A 16193-nucleotide genomic window follows, 5' to 3' on the forward strand; every position below is an offset into this window, starting at 1 on the left:
AAGGGATTGCTTGGAGCCTTTCCTATAAAACTTTAGGAAAACAAAGTTATAAGACATCTATGGCCAAATTTTTCAAAAGCAGCCTCTAATTGAATACTTGAGTTTGGGCATCTGTTTTTTGAAAATCCCCAAAATAGTTTATTATATCTCTGCAACCTCTGAAAATTTTACATTCTGTGTCTTAGGGAATGTCAGCACAGCAAGCCCCACCCCCGCCATCCCCTGGCAGCAAGTCTCAGAGTTCAACTGACTTGGGCTCATTTTTCAGGGCTAAAAATAGCAGTGTAGGTGATTGTTCCCGCTCAGGCTGGAGCTCTGGCTCTGAAACCCAGAATGGGGAGGGTCTTAGGTAGGGTAACCAGATGTCTGGATTTTATCAGTCCCGATATTTGGGGCTTTGTCTTACACAGGCTCCTATTACCCCCCGCCCTCTGTCCCTATTTTTCATGCTTGCTATCTTGTCACCCAGTCTTAGGGTATGTCTACACTGCAATTAGACACCCACGGCTGGTCTGTGCCATCTGACAAGGGCTCATGGGGCCTGGGCTGAGGGCCTCTTTAATTGTGGTGTAGACATTTGGGCTCAGGCTGCAGCCCAAACTCTGGGACCCTCCCACGTCACAGGGTCCTAGGGCCTGGGCTCCAGCCCAAGCCCGGATGTTCACACCACAATTAAACAGCTTCTTAGCATGAGCTCCACAAACCAAAATCGGGGTTTTTAATTGCAGTGAGACATACCCTGAGAGCCCAAGCTCCTGACCGGATGCGAATGTCTACATTGCTATTTTTAGTCCTGTAGTGTGAGCCTGAGTCAATTGACCTGTTCTCGAAGACTCACTGCCGTGTGTGTGTGTGGGGGGGGCACTTTTCAGTGTAGATGTACCCTAAGTATAGAAATGAAGGTGAGCTTTAGAGCCCCAAAGTTATCCTCAGACAAACTTAACCAGATGTATTCCATTTGCTAAATCTTACTAAACTACTCCTGTATTTCGCTCGCCCTCAGTGATTACCAAGGTCTCTCTCCTGTTTAACATGCTACCTTTTCTCCCCTGATCCATTCAGTGAGGTAAGAAGACAATGCATGATGTACCGTAGTTGCTCACCACAGAATTGTCTGCATGTCAGACACTAGATGGTGGCATCCTTAAATAAAGCTGGCAAGAGGAGAATGGAGATCAGAAAGCAAGAAGCATCTTTATGCTTCCAAATTTCTTAGTAACTAGCAGTAATAAGACAGGAAATGGGAAAATGAACATGACGGGCTCATAAATGTTTGCCAGAATGTGGTTGTTAAAGAGATGCATCTTTCTAGTCTAAAATCTCTCTGCTTTTATAACTAGAATGCAGTGCTGCTCTGTCAGCCAATAACATTCTGGCACTTCATTTACATCTCAAAAGAAACTACTGCCTTCTGTTTTTTTAAAGCTAGGATTAAGCATTGCATTTGCAGCTGAAACATCAACTCCATCAGCAAACAGGGAAGACAGCACAATTCCTCCCACACTCCAAGACTGGCTTCAATTACACAAGTCAAATCAGGAGCTGTATCTTTTGAATACTAGTAAAGTTCATGCTATCGTTATGGTGGAAGTCAGGCACCACTTCAGCTATAGGCAAACAAGGCTGTTGCAGGGTGGCAGATTTGACCCAGCTGGCTCTCCATCCTTACAGAGGCACAGCTAGGCCAAATTTGAGTGAACGGCATTGTGACCTGCTCATGGGTTACACCACCACTCACATTTGGCGCAGCTGGCCCTCTGCCATGATGGAGGGACAGCCAAGCCAAATCTCCCACCCTAGGCCTATGAGGAGGGGAAGACACACTGAAGTTTTGCCTGTGGCACAGAGTGTCTGGATCAGTTCCTTTGCTGGGGGTTGGGTTAAACTTCGTTGAAGCTAGTGGGTGTAACTGTCGTCCTTCATTCAGGCTAAATGTAAGAAGCAGTTAAACTCCTGTTGGAGTAACATAGTTAAAACAATAGGAGCCACCACCGAAAACACAGCCATATACAAGGTCCATCAGGAGCAGAGCTATGTGGGTAGAGAGTTTTCACTAGGAAATGAATGAAAATGTAGCGATCTCGGTATTGATTTGGTGGAGCTGTGCATGAGCAGATAAAGGGACAAGAAACACCACAGAAGCAGACTGTAAGGGGCTGGGACTTAGGTAGTCTGGCCTAGCAGTCACAGCTTAGCTGGAGTCTTCATGTCAAGGACAGCTGCAAGATGGCAGTCCATGAGCAGGGGTTGGAGGAATCACCAGAGCCAAGCTCAACAGACCTGAGATCAGATGTTGTACCAGGCTGGAATCAGAAGGCCAGAGTCAGAGTCAAGCTGATGTCAGAACCTGGAGATCAGAAGACAAGGTGTGGTTGGGAGTTACAGCAGGTCAGAAATCTATGAGTAGGGCCCTACCAAATTCACGGTCCATTTTGGTAAATTTCACTGTCACAGGATTTCAAAAATCTTAAATTTCACAGTGTTATAACTGTGGGGGTCCTGACCCAAACAGGAGTTGGCGGGAGGGTTGCATGGCTATTGTAGGGGGGGTCACGATATTGCCATTCTTACTTCTGCGCTGCTGCTGGCAGTGACGCTGTCTTCAGAGATGGGCGGCTGGAGAATGGCGGCTGCTGGCTGGGTGTCCAGCTCTGAAGGCAGAGCCACCGCCAGCAGCCGTGCAGAAGTGAGGGTGGCATGGTATGGTATTGCCACCCTTACTTCTGCACTGCCGCTGGAGGTGGGTCTGATCCAGCCCCAGGAGTGGCCTGTGCAGGGGAAGATGAAGTCCCACCCCCCTGCAGCTCTGCAGGGACTAGCAGCTGGAGGCCGGCACACAAAAATGACAAACCCCCCATATCATGCCACACTCACTTCTGCACTGCTGCTGGTGGCAGTGCTGCCTTCAAAGCTGAGGCTGTGCCACTGTTCGACGGCCACCCAGCTTTGAAGGCAGCACAGAAATAAAGGTGGCAGAACCGCAACCCCTCTACAATAGCCAGGGGGAGACCAGATTTCATGGTCTGTGACGCATTTTTCACGGCCATGAATTTGGTAGGGCCCTATCTGTGTGGATGCCCAGACAACTTGCTGGGCCACCCTCCAGGATTAAATAGTGCACTTGGGGCCACAGCATACTGTCGCTCTGGACCTTTTGGGTGGTACTTCCTGCTGCGCTCAAACTCCACTGTATTCCCTGGGTGGGGTTTTGTCTACTCTCCTGGTGGCAATGTGGGCCTGTCAGCCCTTTTAGGCTCTAGAACTCTGGGTTCTAGTTCCATCGATCCTTATACAGCCAGAGTAGGTAGCAGAAAACCTTGGACAGCTAGAAAAGCACTTGTAGCATGATCCTGTGTTAAAGCTAAGAGAGCTTTCTGGGTAGAGTTCTGGCTACAAAAGGAGGCCTAGAATATTGAGCAAGGAAACCATATCCTGTTTGAATCCAACAGTTAGATTGTATCTACACACAGCTTTTAACCCATGTTAACATCTTCCTAGAGAAACTGCATTTAAACAGGAGTCTTGCTAGAAGGAAGAGAAAATCATTTGAAAACTGTGTACAGATGAGACTGTAGAAAGTAGAATGGTCTCCCAAAGGAATTAGTGGATGCCCCACTGCTTGAATTGTTTAAAGCTAGATAGGATGAAAACACTAGAAATTGTCCTGCAGAGAACAAGCCTGCCCTCGCAGAGGGAATGACTGGAAGACCTAATTTGTCTTTCCCTACCCTCTAGTGTCTGGGAGAGCCAAGTATGATTATGCAACTTAGTATGATGCTTGGACATTGCCACCCTCCAGGGGCAATCTACAAATAACTTGTTTATTTTTACTCTCTATTTTAGATAGCCTAAATACAGAAAGATCAGTCTGGATGGTGGTGTGGGTTTAGCCTGACCGCCATCATTTCAAGGGAACAAAGAGCAACTGTATGAAAAAGATGGGGCAAAGTTTGCTTTTAAAGGGACAGCCTCATGGGAAATATTTTATTTGCAGTTAGAAAAAATCTAAATCAAATTCACACACAGTAGAAAACAAAAAACACACACATTTTATCACTGTTGTATGATCCTTTGCATGATTGTTGCTGTAACCTGACAAACTGAATATAGTGGACATGAGGCTGCATGGGTGTTAGTAACAAAGGGAAACGTTTCCAGAAAGGCCTATTGTGGACACACGGTTGCAAGATCCTCAGTTGGGAAGAAGGCGAAAAATTTCCTAGCAAACTGGAGGCAGAAGGCAGAATTTTTTGCCATTGACTCTATCTGGTCTCCTAGGCTAAGTGGTGAGTAGAACAGGACCCAAAGACTTTCATTGCTTTGATAAATGAGGACAGACACCTTTGATGGAAGGGGAGAACAGTGTCCTTGCTACTTCTAAACATTTCCCCTTTCTGACCCTTACCATTTTGGTCTTACCCTTGTTCAGTCTGAGCCAGCTGCTCTTTACCATATGCTGATCTTCTTAAAGGCACTGTGAGATCTTTGTAATGGTGTTGGTTGTGACTGTGGTAAGGGGTATATGTACTGGGTGTTATTGGTGCACCACTGGTAGAGGAACCCATGGTGTCTTACCACCTACCAACATGCTCTCATGTAGATATTGGAGAGAGGAGGGGAATGGTGGCAGCACAGATCACTATGAGATTATACAACTGAGGGTTTTGGGGGAAAGTGGATCAGTTGCCTATTACCATGCTCTGGCTCCTGTCGGGAGAGGAATGACTGGAGCCAAGGTAGTGTTTCACCACCTACATCACGTGAGAAGGTCAGCAGCACTAAGTGCTCAGCTGTGTCAAACGCTGCAGGGAGGTTAAGTAGCATAAGCATTGAGATGTGGTTTCTACCCACTGCCAGGAGGAGCGTGTCTTTTAGTCCCGTGAGGGATATCTCCATGCTGAAGCCCAATTGTGAAGCATCCAGGATGCTGGCAAATGCCACTTGGTGCTAGAGCTCAGTACCCTTACACATTCAGGTCCGTCTGTACATTCAGCTGTCAGTCCTGATCTTTGGCTGCTCAGTGGGTGGCGCAGGGAGAGCATGCTGGTAAGCATTGTGCCAATCTGTTCTTTTAAAATCATACTATTAAGTTTTGTCCATGGTTTGAAAGATCAGCATGTGTCATAAGATGAAATGAATAAAAATAACTGAGTAGGGGATGTTGGTCAATTGCTCCCATCACAGAGCATTTTTGCTGAAGTAGATAGTCACTGTTCAGGAGACGACTGGAAGTGGAATAGGAGGGGGTGCTCTGCTGGTCAGGTGCCCTCACAGAACGGAGTAGGCCCTTGGTTAGGAGGGCTGTTGCAAGTCACAGAAAGACACGGATAGGAGAAGCCTCTGATGACCACCTGTCTTATGCTTGGCTCAAGCCAAGTGCTATGAAAGTTCTCTGCATATATGCACACTCACACACCCACAAAATCTTCTAAAACTCAAACTCCTCCCCCCGCCCCCTGTGACTTTTTGCAGGGGCAGGGGGAAATTACAGTTTTCAAACAAGATCCAAGAATGCGACTTCATCTTTTAAAATTCCACATTTTGAAAATACAGAAAAAGTCACCTGACCAACCCCTTCATATCAGTCTTCTTTCTTGGAGGATGAAGTTACCAGAGAAAAAGGAAAGTGGTTGTGGGGAAAGCACTGTGCAGCTCCCTGCTTCAGAGAGAATTTATTCAACCTTCACTTGCCTTGAGAAAGAAAACCTGCTGCCTTTTATTACTACTGAAGCTGCACAGTCATCGATTTCCAATGGCAGACCCACAATTAGTTGTTTATTCAATAGGATAAACTGGTAAAAATACATTTAGCAGTAATTTGGGCATTCTGAATGCCTAGTAATAAAATACTTTGTATTTATACTGCGCTTTTTATCTGATGCTATCAAAGCACTTTACAAAGGGGGGTGTCATTATACCCACTTACAGATCAGGAAACTGTGGCATTGAGTGGGGAAGGTCACATGGCAAGTGAGTGGCAGAGTCCTGGATAGAACCCAGCTCTCCCGATTCTCAGTCCCTTAGATAACAGAACATACTGCCTTCCAAATGGCTGGACATGAATGCCATTCTAGACTACAGTTTTAGGAGCTGATAGGCCATATTTAACTGGAAAGTTCATTTCCCTTAATTCAAATCTAAGACCTTGGAGCTGACTTATGGCATAAGTGCTGTATTCTCTCTCCACTGCAGGGGAGACAACATCATAAAATCAAAGTTAAAATTAAGGAAAGGCTCAGTTGGCCTTGAAGATTCCTTGAACTCTTATTGCAGGAAAGGATCATACCCATTCTCCTTTTAACACCTTTTTCATTTGAATTATCAACGTTATGTATACAGAGCTAATTGTGTGCTAGGCAACTAGACATGTGGGAAGCCAAAGTGCCTTCCCTGAAAACTTAGTATTGGCCGAGCTTCTATATATCAGTTATGGGGGAAAGTTTTTGAAAGCACCTAAATCCAACTGACTTTCAATGAGATTTAGGCTCTGAAGTGCCTAAGTCACATCCGAAAATGGGACTTTGACTAAGTTGCCAAGACACTTTGGAAAATTTTACCGTGGAATCCTCAACTTCTCAGAGCCTGACAGAGAGGCAGAGAAGCAAAGAGCAGAAATGTTTAAGTTACAAATTTCTTTTCCTAGTACTTTATCCACCTTGTTGATCTGGATGTTTATTCCTGGACATGCTACCCTCAAGGTAGCAGCAAAGATAGGGAGAAACAATATGTCACAGGAGTTAGAGCAGAGGGCTGGGATTCAGAAATCTGGGTTTTATTCCCATCCCCGCCACTGACTCACTGTTTCACCAGCAGTCATACATCTGACTCCAGCATATTTCATGCAGACACAAACAAAAATATTTAAAACACCATCCAAAATCAGCAGATTACAACACTGAGCAGTCTCAGTTTCAATTCCTTTAACTCTGACAAGGTTTCTGAAGACAAAGAATTAAAAGTTCAGGGTTGGCGCCTGTTTCAATGTGGTGGAAGAGCTTATTCCAGCTGCTTGGAGCAGCAATCCAGAAAGCCTGTGCCTCTCTCAATCAGTTTTAGCTCCAGGCACTTTCAAACCAATTGACTGGATTGAATGAAGGGTGTCTTTGCAATCTGCTTTGGAAAAAAAAGTGAATATAAATAGGTTGGTGCCAAACTCTGAACACACATATATGCAGTGTGGTAGACCAAGGCAGCTGCCTCCATGCAGAGACTTGGCCAATTAAGTCAAATTGGAGAGGTCACAGTCATGGGTCTGTGTTTAGGAGGGAAAAAAAAGTACAAACCTGCTGAGTGTATCTTGCAAAAGTTCCACCCTCTGCAGTGACATTCCAGATGCTTTGATTGTGAATAGACAACAACCCCAACCAACAGGGTCTCTTTCCAGCCCCCATTCATGCAGCTTACTGTACAGTGATTTGGAAAGGAGGTCTGGGAGTGTTTGTCTGAAATGGTTTGACTGCACCCAAGACATGAGGAGGAGACATTTTCAGGGAGGTATTTCAGTTGCAATATATTGCAAACGACAGGGCAGAGGAAAAGTGTAAGTAATATCTCTTGATAGTATCTTTCAGGGTCAGCAATCCTTGAGAGCAGATAGTCAAACTGCTAAGAATTAAACACCATGGCCCAGTTCTTTCCTAGTATAACTCCACTGAAGCCAATATGCTGGTAGTGAACTGTGCTTTGGAGTTTGACCAGCTCATGTTCTGGTTCTGTAGTTGGTAACATTTCTTTTCCTCCATAATGCTTAGCAGCACAGTTTCCACATGCCTCAGTCATCCACATACCACAAAACCATCATGCAGTTCTGTAAAAGCAGTACTTTCTGCTCACGAGATGGCCATGGTTCAGATAGATGGAGAACAAAATCATTACATAATCCTCCCACCTCAAAAATAAATTGAAGATAGTTCTTTCAGCTCAGAGCTAATGTTGATAGCTGGTAAAACCCAGTCCGAAGCCCACAGGCGGACAGACTCCGTTGCCATAAATACCAGATAGAACTTTGCATTAAATGACCAGAGTGACTTCCAGCTGAGACACTCTGAGCACAGCTCCTACCCACTCAGTAAAAGGGAGGTTTCTCTCCAGCTCACCAAGCAGGTCTGCTGTTCACAGAACAAAAGAGACCCGTTTTGAGATTCAGCTGCAGAGTCCACTGCTTGCTCTGGGGAAAAAATGAGGATGGCTGCATACTCCTACAGCCCCTTTCCAGGATCTTAAAGCACAGGGGCCAGTTTTATCCTAGTGACAGCAAAGGAGTTACACTGGGGTGTACACTGAGTTACATTTGGCCCAATGACTTTACCAAGCCGCTATCTTGCCACTCTTTGGTCAGGTGCAGCCATTAAGTTTCCCTCTTCACTGGGATGTGGGTTTAGTTTAACCCCTGGCCCAAACCAACAAAAACTCTCCCCTTCTGGTGTAAACAAAGGGGAGTGAAACAAAGTTCAACAAAAGCAAAAAGCAAAACAAAACACCACTACCCTTTCATCCCTTTGGTGCAGGGCTCACCCCTCTTGGTCCAAAGCTTCCAAGCAAACTTTTACCAAAGAAACCCCACCCGTCCTCTGTCTTTTCTCCAATCTGCTTCTTGGCCTCTTCCCTGGTCACTTCAGACTGGTTTCCATGGTCCTTTCAGGCCCCATCTCCAGATCCTACTGCCAGTCTTGTCTACTCCTGGTCTGCCAGTTGCTCACAGAAGTGACACATGAGAACACTCACAACCAAACTTGAGTTGGACAGGGTGGCATGCCACTTTGAAGCCTATCAGTAGGTCTTCAGTTTTCACTTTACATCTTCAAAGTCAATACTAGATGATAGAACACCTCTTACTCTGCATGAATTGAACAACATTGACTACTCAGCATTGGTTTTGCCTCAAAGCAAAGATATTTGGGACATTTGGGACTAAGTCACTAAGTGCTGCACTAAAGTAATAGAACAACAAATCAAATTGTCCACCCTACTTGCTCCCTTAGAGATCAATACAAATGTAAGCTAGGGAAAAAAAAAAATCAAACCTATTGTTTATAACATCTAATGCTGACTGTTAGAAATGCCACTGCAGCAGAATGGTGAAGCCCCAATACACCATCACTAGGAAAACAGATTGCAAATTTTCAGGAACTCTTCACTGTGAAAAAAATGGCTAACTCAAAGATGAGAATCTTGTAGTGGTGATCTAAGCATGTAACTACCTTCATTAATTACACCCCCAAGAAATCAATGCTTAAGAGGCCGACATGTCTCAACACCAGGGGTGGGCAAACTTTTTGGCCCGAGGGCCACACTGGGGTTGCGAAACTGTATGGAGGGTCAGGTAGGGAAGGCTGTGCCTCCCCAAACAGCCTGGCCCTCGCCCCCTATCCGCCCCCCGCCCACATCCCGCCCTCTGACTGACCCCCTCAGAACCCTCAACCCATCCACCCCGCCCCCGCTCCTTGTCCCCTGACCGCCCCGCCCTCTATCCACACCCCCACCCCCTGACAGACCCCCTGGGACTCCCATGCCTATCCAACCCCCCCTGCTCCCTGACCCCTGACCACCCCCTCCAGAACCTGTGCCCCTGCTCTCTGCCCCTGACTGCCCCCTGGGACCCCCTGCCCCTATCCAACACCCCCCCCCAGCTCCCTTACCATGCCGCTCAGAGCAGCAGGAGCTCACAGCCCCCTGTGCCCGGCCAGAGCTAGACACACTGCCGCACTGCCGAGCAGGAGCGGCAGGCCAAAGTGCTGGAGGCACAGGGAGCTGAGGGTGCGGGGGAGGGGGACAGTAGGGGAGGGGGCTAGCCTCCCCGGCCGGGAACTCAATGGCTGGGCAGGATGGTCCCGCGGGCCGGATGTGGCCTGCGGGCCATAGTTTGCCACCTGTGCTCAACACCCTTACTTTCCTACTAATAATTTTTGGTGTATTAACAAAGCATCATTAAAGTTCACAACTAATCAGTAAGGGATCCATGTAATAATGTCTTCTCTAATCAATCTCTTTTTAACCTTCCATCCTATTGTTCCTCCACTCTTCCTGTTTTTTTCTGTAAAAATATATTGAGAGCAACAATAAATTTATCATTAAAAAATACAAGTAAATGCCTTGCTCAAGAGGTCACAGTCTCAGAGTGAGGAACTCAGGAATCCTGATGCCCAGTCTCCAGATCTAGCTACTACATTGAACTCTTTCAATTTGACATAATATGAGAGTTCCCTCCCAGGGCTGTTAAACTGAGCCTGTCACTCAATTAGCTTTGTTTATATATTTTAAAAAGACCATTAGTGCATGATCCTTACCTACTGAAATCAATGGGAGCTTTACAGGCCCTACCTAGAGGCATACGTCTTCAGAGTGGACACCAGGGGTGAAATCCTGGCCCTACTGAGTTCAATAGCAAAACTCCCATTGTCTTCAGTGGGGCTATGATTTCACCCGTAATGTTCACACTTTTCCAGGAAGATTTCATGTTACACCCCAAAATGCAAACACAAAAGCTTCCATCTCTGTTTCCCAGGACGCTGATCTATTTGGTCAGACATAGGTCAAAATATGCAGTCCTGAAGACAGAACACATACCCACTGGGTACACTGCCTCTGTATAGTTAAAAGATCCACTTAAATGAGCCTGTCAAAAGGTTGTCCCCTCCTGTGGAACTTGCAGTCTTCTACTGAACCTTTTGGTAACTTGTCCACGAGAAGATGGGGTAGCTGGCAAAGCACAGTCATGAGACAAACTGTCAGATGAGGTGCAGTGTAAAGAAATGAAAGGACCAACATCTGTTTTTGCCACAAATACTTTATGACCCTTTTTATTACACAACAAATAAATCATAAAAGCAACTTTCAGAGACTCTTAATCAATATGTGAATAATTAATAGTAACTTGGCATTTATGTAGCACCTTCTATCTGAAGACCTCAAAGCAATTTAAAGATTAAGACGACAAGTCCCAACATGAGAGCTGGTTGGGAATTTTTTCTAAAAAATGGGTGGTCTGAAAATGACAAATCAAATTGATAATCAAAACTGCTAGAGGCTGACCTCTGTTAAACCTAATGACCCAGTTTCTGCATGCCATTTCCTATCCAAACCTAGAGAGTGAAAGCATTTTGAGATACCCAGCGTTAATATTGCATGCATATTATTTCTCATGCTTTGTAGAAGCCAGATTTCACACAGCATCAGAGCTGAAAAGCAAGGGATCTAAACAGAATGTATGTAACCCACTCACTGTCTGTATTTAACTCACCCACAATCTGTATCTCCCACGCATGGGAACATTATCAGCCATTAAGTCTTAACAACAAGTTAGTCAACCAAGTAGCACAGACATGAGTTTTGGTCACAAATGAGATGAATTTATTCTCCTTTATCAAGTGCCCATGGGGCATTTATCCAAATCACCACGCAATTGGGTATTAACACCACCCCGTATTTTAGAGAAGCATAGCACTGGAATAGCAGGAGGTACTGGACATAAGGACCAAGGTACATTGGCAAAAGCTCTGGACAAGGACTCAAACAACTGATGGTGCTGCAGGTCAGGATTGAGCTGTACAAGCACACTTGCAAGAGAAAACTTGACCAACTCTTGTTGTCATTAAGCTTAGTTACCAAGGTTTTATTTTGTGTGCACTAACATTCATCAACTGAAAAATAAAGTTAAAAGCTAGCTGTGACCACTGTAGCTATGCATTTTGCCAGCTGCATTCCTGTATCTAGGTAATTCCTCGTGTTGAGGGCTGCCACAATGCTACCTTGAATGAGACTGACCTGTTACTGGGGATTGCAGTGCTGTTCCATCTGCCTGCTATTACTGTTTGTTTTTTTATTTGTGATCTCCATGGCAATATCATGAAAACCTTTTAATATTATTTAGAAATGGATATAAATGAAATCACTGTAACCGCACAGGCCAAAAGTGTTGCTATGATAGGTTATTAAATATAGCCCGGAGAAACCACCACCTATAAAGGTCACACTTGTGTAAATTTGCTAGTGTAGAAATAACCCAGCCACTTGGAAACTAAACTAATTTGGGGCATTTTATATGCCCTGTATATGGCATAACCCAGCATCGTTTATCTCAATATAGAGTAAATATTAGCACTGGTAGAATAATGGGAGGAAAAAGCACATTCTCCAACATATTTGCAAATCACATAAATTTGATTTGCTACTATTCTTGGGGACATAATACTGATTACTTGAGAATATTAGAACAAGCTCTAGAACTCACAAAAGTGTTTGTGAAGCTCAAAAGTTCTGTGTATATGTAGTGGAAGACGTGCATTTTAGGGAGCAGGAGAAAGAAATACCATGCAACCAACCAAATGCCATGATTAGTGAATTATCATTTTGCAAACAACCTATAATTTGAAAATTATTTGCCCACTCCATTATGTATTCAAAGCCTACATTTACACTAAATTTACTTGGCCCTGCCTCAGCACAGGGGGCTAGACTTGATGACTCCTCAAGGTTCCTTCCAGCCCTATATTTGCATAATTCTATGATTAGCAGAAGTTAGGAATGATTCATAGATGAATCATGAGACAAAAAAATGCCTGCATTTGCTAAATTTTTGCTTCAACAAATACCATTACCATCATTAATAAAAATGCCCTCAAACTAGTTCCATGGAAGTTATTTCATGGGATAATTTCCATTCAAAAGTCTGACTGGTGCTAGGAAGAGGGGAAGTGCAAAGTATTTCCTGATCCAGTCATATGGTCACATTCTAGCTTTTGGAAAAAAACAAAATGAAAAAAAAAACACAGCAGGCTTAGTACAAATAAGACTCTGCTAACAAGATTAAACAAGGGGAAGCAACCAGAAAGGGAGGGTCTTAGGACAAATTAAAAGCAAAATAATCAGAAAGTGTCAACATGTGAACATTCAACTTTAGTGTGAAACTGACATTAACGTGGGGACATGGGGGCAGTGGAATGGACAGTGTAAAGATTTTGCCCTCTGGACAGACAGACATATGCACACATACATATATATGAGAAATTTCAAATACTTCTGGCATCAGGCAACTTAGGGTTGAAAAAATTAGAAATGCAGAAATTCCATGTGTGTCTATGTGTGTGAGTACATTGTGTGTGTGTGTCTGTGAAAGTATAATGTATACACACACATGGAAATTCTGCATTTCTAATTTTATCAACTTTAAGTTGCCTGATGCCTGAAGTATTTAAAATATCCTGTAGTAACATCAGTAGCAATCTTACTGACAGGAAATCATTAAAATACATTTCTCTGGAATTACCTAAGGAACCCCTCCCCCCCCCCCCCCCGGAATAATTGCATAGAGTAGCTGAGAAGGAGGTGGATGGGAGCAACTTCCACATATCGTTATAAGTGACTCATTAACCCTTCCCTCCACACTGTACAATAAACCCCTGGTGTTTATACAAAAGAGATAACATACTCTATATTACTGTAAGATAAGAGCTCAATTGGTAGCTCAAGGGTTGCTAGATTGCATGTGAATAACAATCATCCTGTACAGGTACCAAAAGGGTATAAGAGGTTGAGGAATGGTCAAAAAGAGTATAGCTAGGAGTGATGGCATGAAATTGAGCCAGGGAAATTTAGGCTGGATATAGGGAAAAACTTAGGTCTATTAGACTGTGAGGTGTCTCCAAGGGAAGCTGTGGCAGCCCTGTCATTTGAGTCACACACAATGAATGAAACGCTGGAGGGAGCAGTCTTGCCCTGGACTCAGGAGGATGACTGGATGATTTTAAAAGATCTCTCTCATCTTTAATTTCTAGGATTCCTTTACATGTCTCCACTCCAACATGACTGTAAATCTGATCCCTGCTCTCTCCCCCGCCTCTTGCCCATTAAGCAACTTTAAAAGAATGAGGTGTAATATCTGCTCTTTGTTTAGGGGGGAGAAATCTCCACCCTTTTTACATTTTTTCCCCATAGAGTCAAGCGTATTCCCTGGACAATTTGCTAGGCTAGGACAACATGCAGTGCATTCTATGCTAAAACATATTAACAAACGCACCTTGCTAGGCTATAAAAATGATCCGTGTGTGTGTGTGTGTGTGTGTGTGTATTGTAAAGAGCTACTGTGTGTGTACTGTAAAGAGCTATTCTGTGTGTGTGTGTGTGTGTGTGTATTGTAAAGGCTGCTCTGTGTGTGTGTGTGTGTGTGTGTGTGTGTGTGTGTGGTAAATGATACACTTCCGAGAATGCTAGGAGGTCAGTAGTGAACAGTGGTTTCGGAGGAGGGCTCGGAGGAGTAGCGATTGTCCAGGGAGACGCCTTTCCACTCACCCCCTTCCCAGTCTCCACCTGCCCTGCCTGCTCTAGGACACTTTCTGTGAATAAAGCCAGAGACACACTAGGGGGAGGAGAGGTCACATTACCTTGGAAACCTCCTAGAGAGTCCTCAGCCACCGCAAACAGAGCAAGGGAATGGGCGAATCAAAGCGCCAGCAGCAGCAGCGGGAGGAAAGTTGAGCATCAGGCTCTCAGGTCAGCAGCAGCAAGAACCCAGAGAGGGAGGCACAGAACCGCGGCCCCTGAGCGGTCCCCTAGTGAGGACTCCAGCTCTCTCCTCCTCCCCTCCCCTTTAGAGGAAGGGAGCTTTGCAAGAGCACAGCCTGATTGGGCAGCATCCTGAGCCTGAGAAGGAGAGGCAGGAAAAATGGGGATTGGTTGGAGGGGCGAGGTCGGGGGGGGGTGTCCCCTCCCCTCTCTCACCCAGCACTGTGGTGCTGCTGGGCAGGCTCTAGTGCCCAGGTTCTCATCTCTGGGGTTCGCTGCTCCTCCCCTTACAGTCGGTGAGCTCCTGGATTTGCACTGAGCAGGTCTCAGATCTCACTCTGTTTGTCAAGTTTCTTCTAATGCAGGCATGGAATGTACAGGCCCTTACCTGGAGAAGTCGGGGTGGGGGGAGAAGGGGGACAGGTAGTAAATTCACAGGTAAATGGCAAAGCCTTTCTATAGATTGTAAAATAATATCATAGCATTTAAACCAAGTCCAGATTCCTTGTTCACATCCCTCCCCCATCACTATTTGAGTTTTCAATATAAAAAGGAGTTACATGTGTTAGTAAAATATTGTAGCTAAAAATACCACTTAACATTATGGTTGGGACACAAACAGGTGGTTAAAAGCGAGTGAGTCAGTGTTTAAATGACACTGTCAAGAGATCTGGAATCAGATTTTTACTCCCTTGCTCATAATATTATTAACCTGGGTTTTTTTTTGTTTTTGTTTTTGTTTTTAAACCCTACACTTTGGATTCAAAAGCTGTTTTCCTACAAACCCTCACCATATGGGCTCAGATTCACTCACATACACACTGATTACTGCAAGATTGCTCCTGAATGTTTGATTGTCTGGCCCAGTGGTGTGCAACCTGTGGCCCATCAGGGTAATCTGATTGCAGACTGCGAGACATTTTGCTGACATTGACCATCTGCAGGCACAGCCCCCGCAGCTCCCAGTGGTCGCGGTTCGCCATTCCTGGCCAATGGGAGCTGCAGGAAGCAGTGGGACCACTGGTCTGGCCTATTGCACTTAAAGGGCCAATTCTACACCATGGAAATCAATGGGACTTTTAATATTAACTTCAATGAGAGCAGGATCAGGCTCATAAAGCCATCTTTCAACAGATGATCCCTTAGAACTTTATGACTACGCAGCCTTCTCGATGTAAGCTTTTTGGGTCAAGGGCTGTGCCTCCTTTTGCATTTGTACAGTGCCTTGTACTATCATAAACAAGTAATCAGAACAACCAAATGCCTGGGATGGAGGCAATATTCTCATATTTTATAGCTGGGAAACTAAGGCACAAAGGTTACATGACTTACCCAAGACCATGCAAAGCAGTGGCAGAGCCAGGAAGAGAACCCAGAAGCGCTGAGTCCTGGTGCTGTGCTGTATCCATGAGTCCATCTCTATCTCAGAAGAGATATAAAACATGAGAGCAAGAGGAGACAGTGATGGAACAGTGCGATTGTGTATGTTTGGATCATTTGCTAATGCCACAGCTGATCTCTGATCTCTTTCCTGAATCTCACCGATTCTTTGTCCCTTTCCAAATATGGTCCCAAACCAACATCAGCTATATTTCCTCTTGGCCTGTCCCCTCACATTGACTCATGCTGTTTCTTCCTAATAGTGACCTTTCACTCTTCTTATCAGATTTTCTCACCAAATCTCAATTCTTCTA

At 44.8% G+C, this 16193-nt stretch overlaps 1 protein-coding gene across 1 annotated transcript in view; it reads right to left on the reverse strand.

Annotated features, from left to right (window-relative positions):
• STON2 (stonin 2) overlaps positions 1–14566 on the reverse strand; it is a 114367-nt gene extending 99801 nt beyond the window's left edge. The window contains exon 1 of the mRNA XM_074956069.1: positions 14379–14566. The gene's annotated coding sequence lies outside the window, so the exon portion shown is untranslated. The remainder of the gene's footprint in view (positions 1–14378) is intronic.
• Positions 14567–16193: the final 1627 nt, after the last annotated feature.

This window comes from Natator depressus, chromosome 6 (assembly GCF_965152275.1).
Source record: "Natator depressus isolate rNatDep1 chromosome 6, rNatDep2.hap1, whole genome shotgun sequence".
In the NCBI taxonomy this organism is placed as follows: Eukaryota; Metazoa; Chordata; order Testudines; family Cheloniidae; genus Natator; species Natator depressus.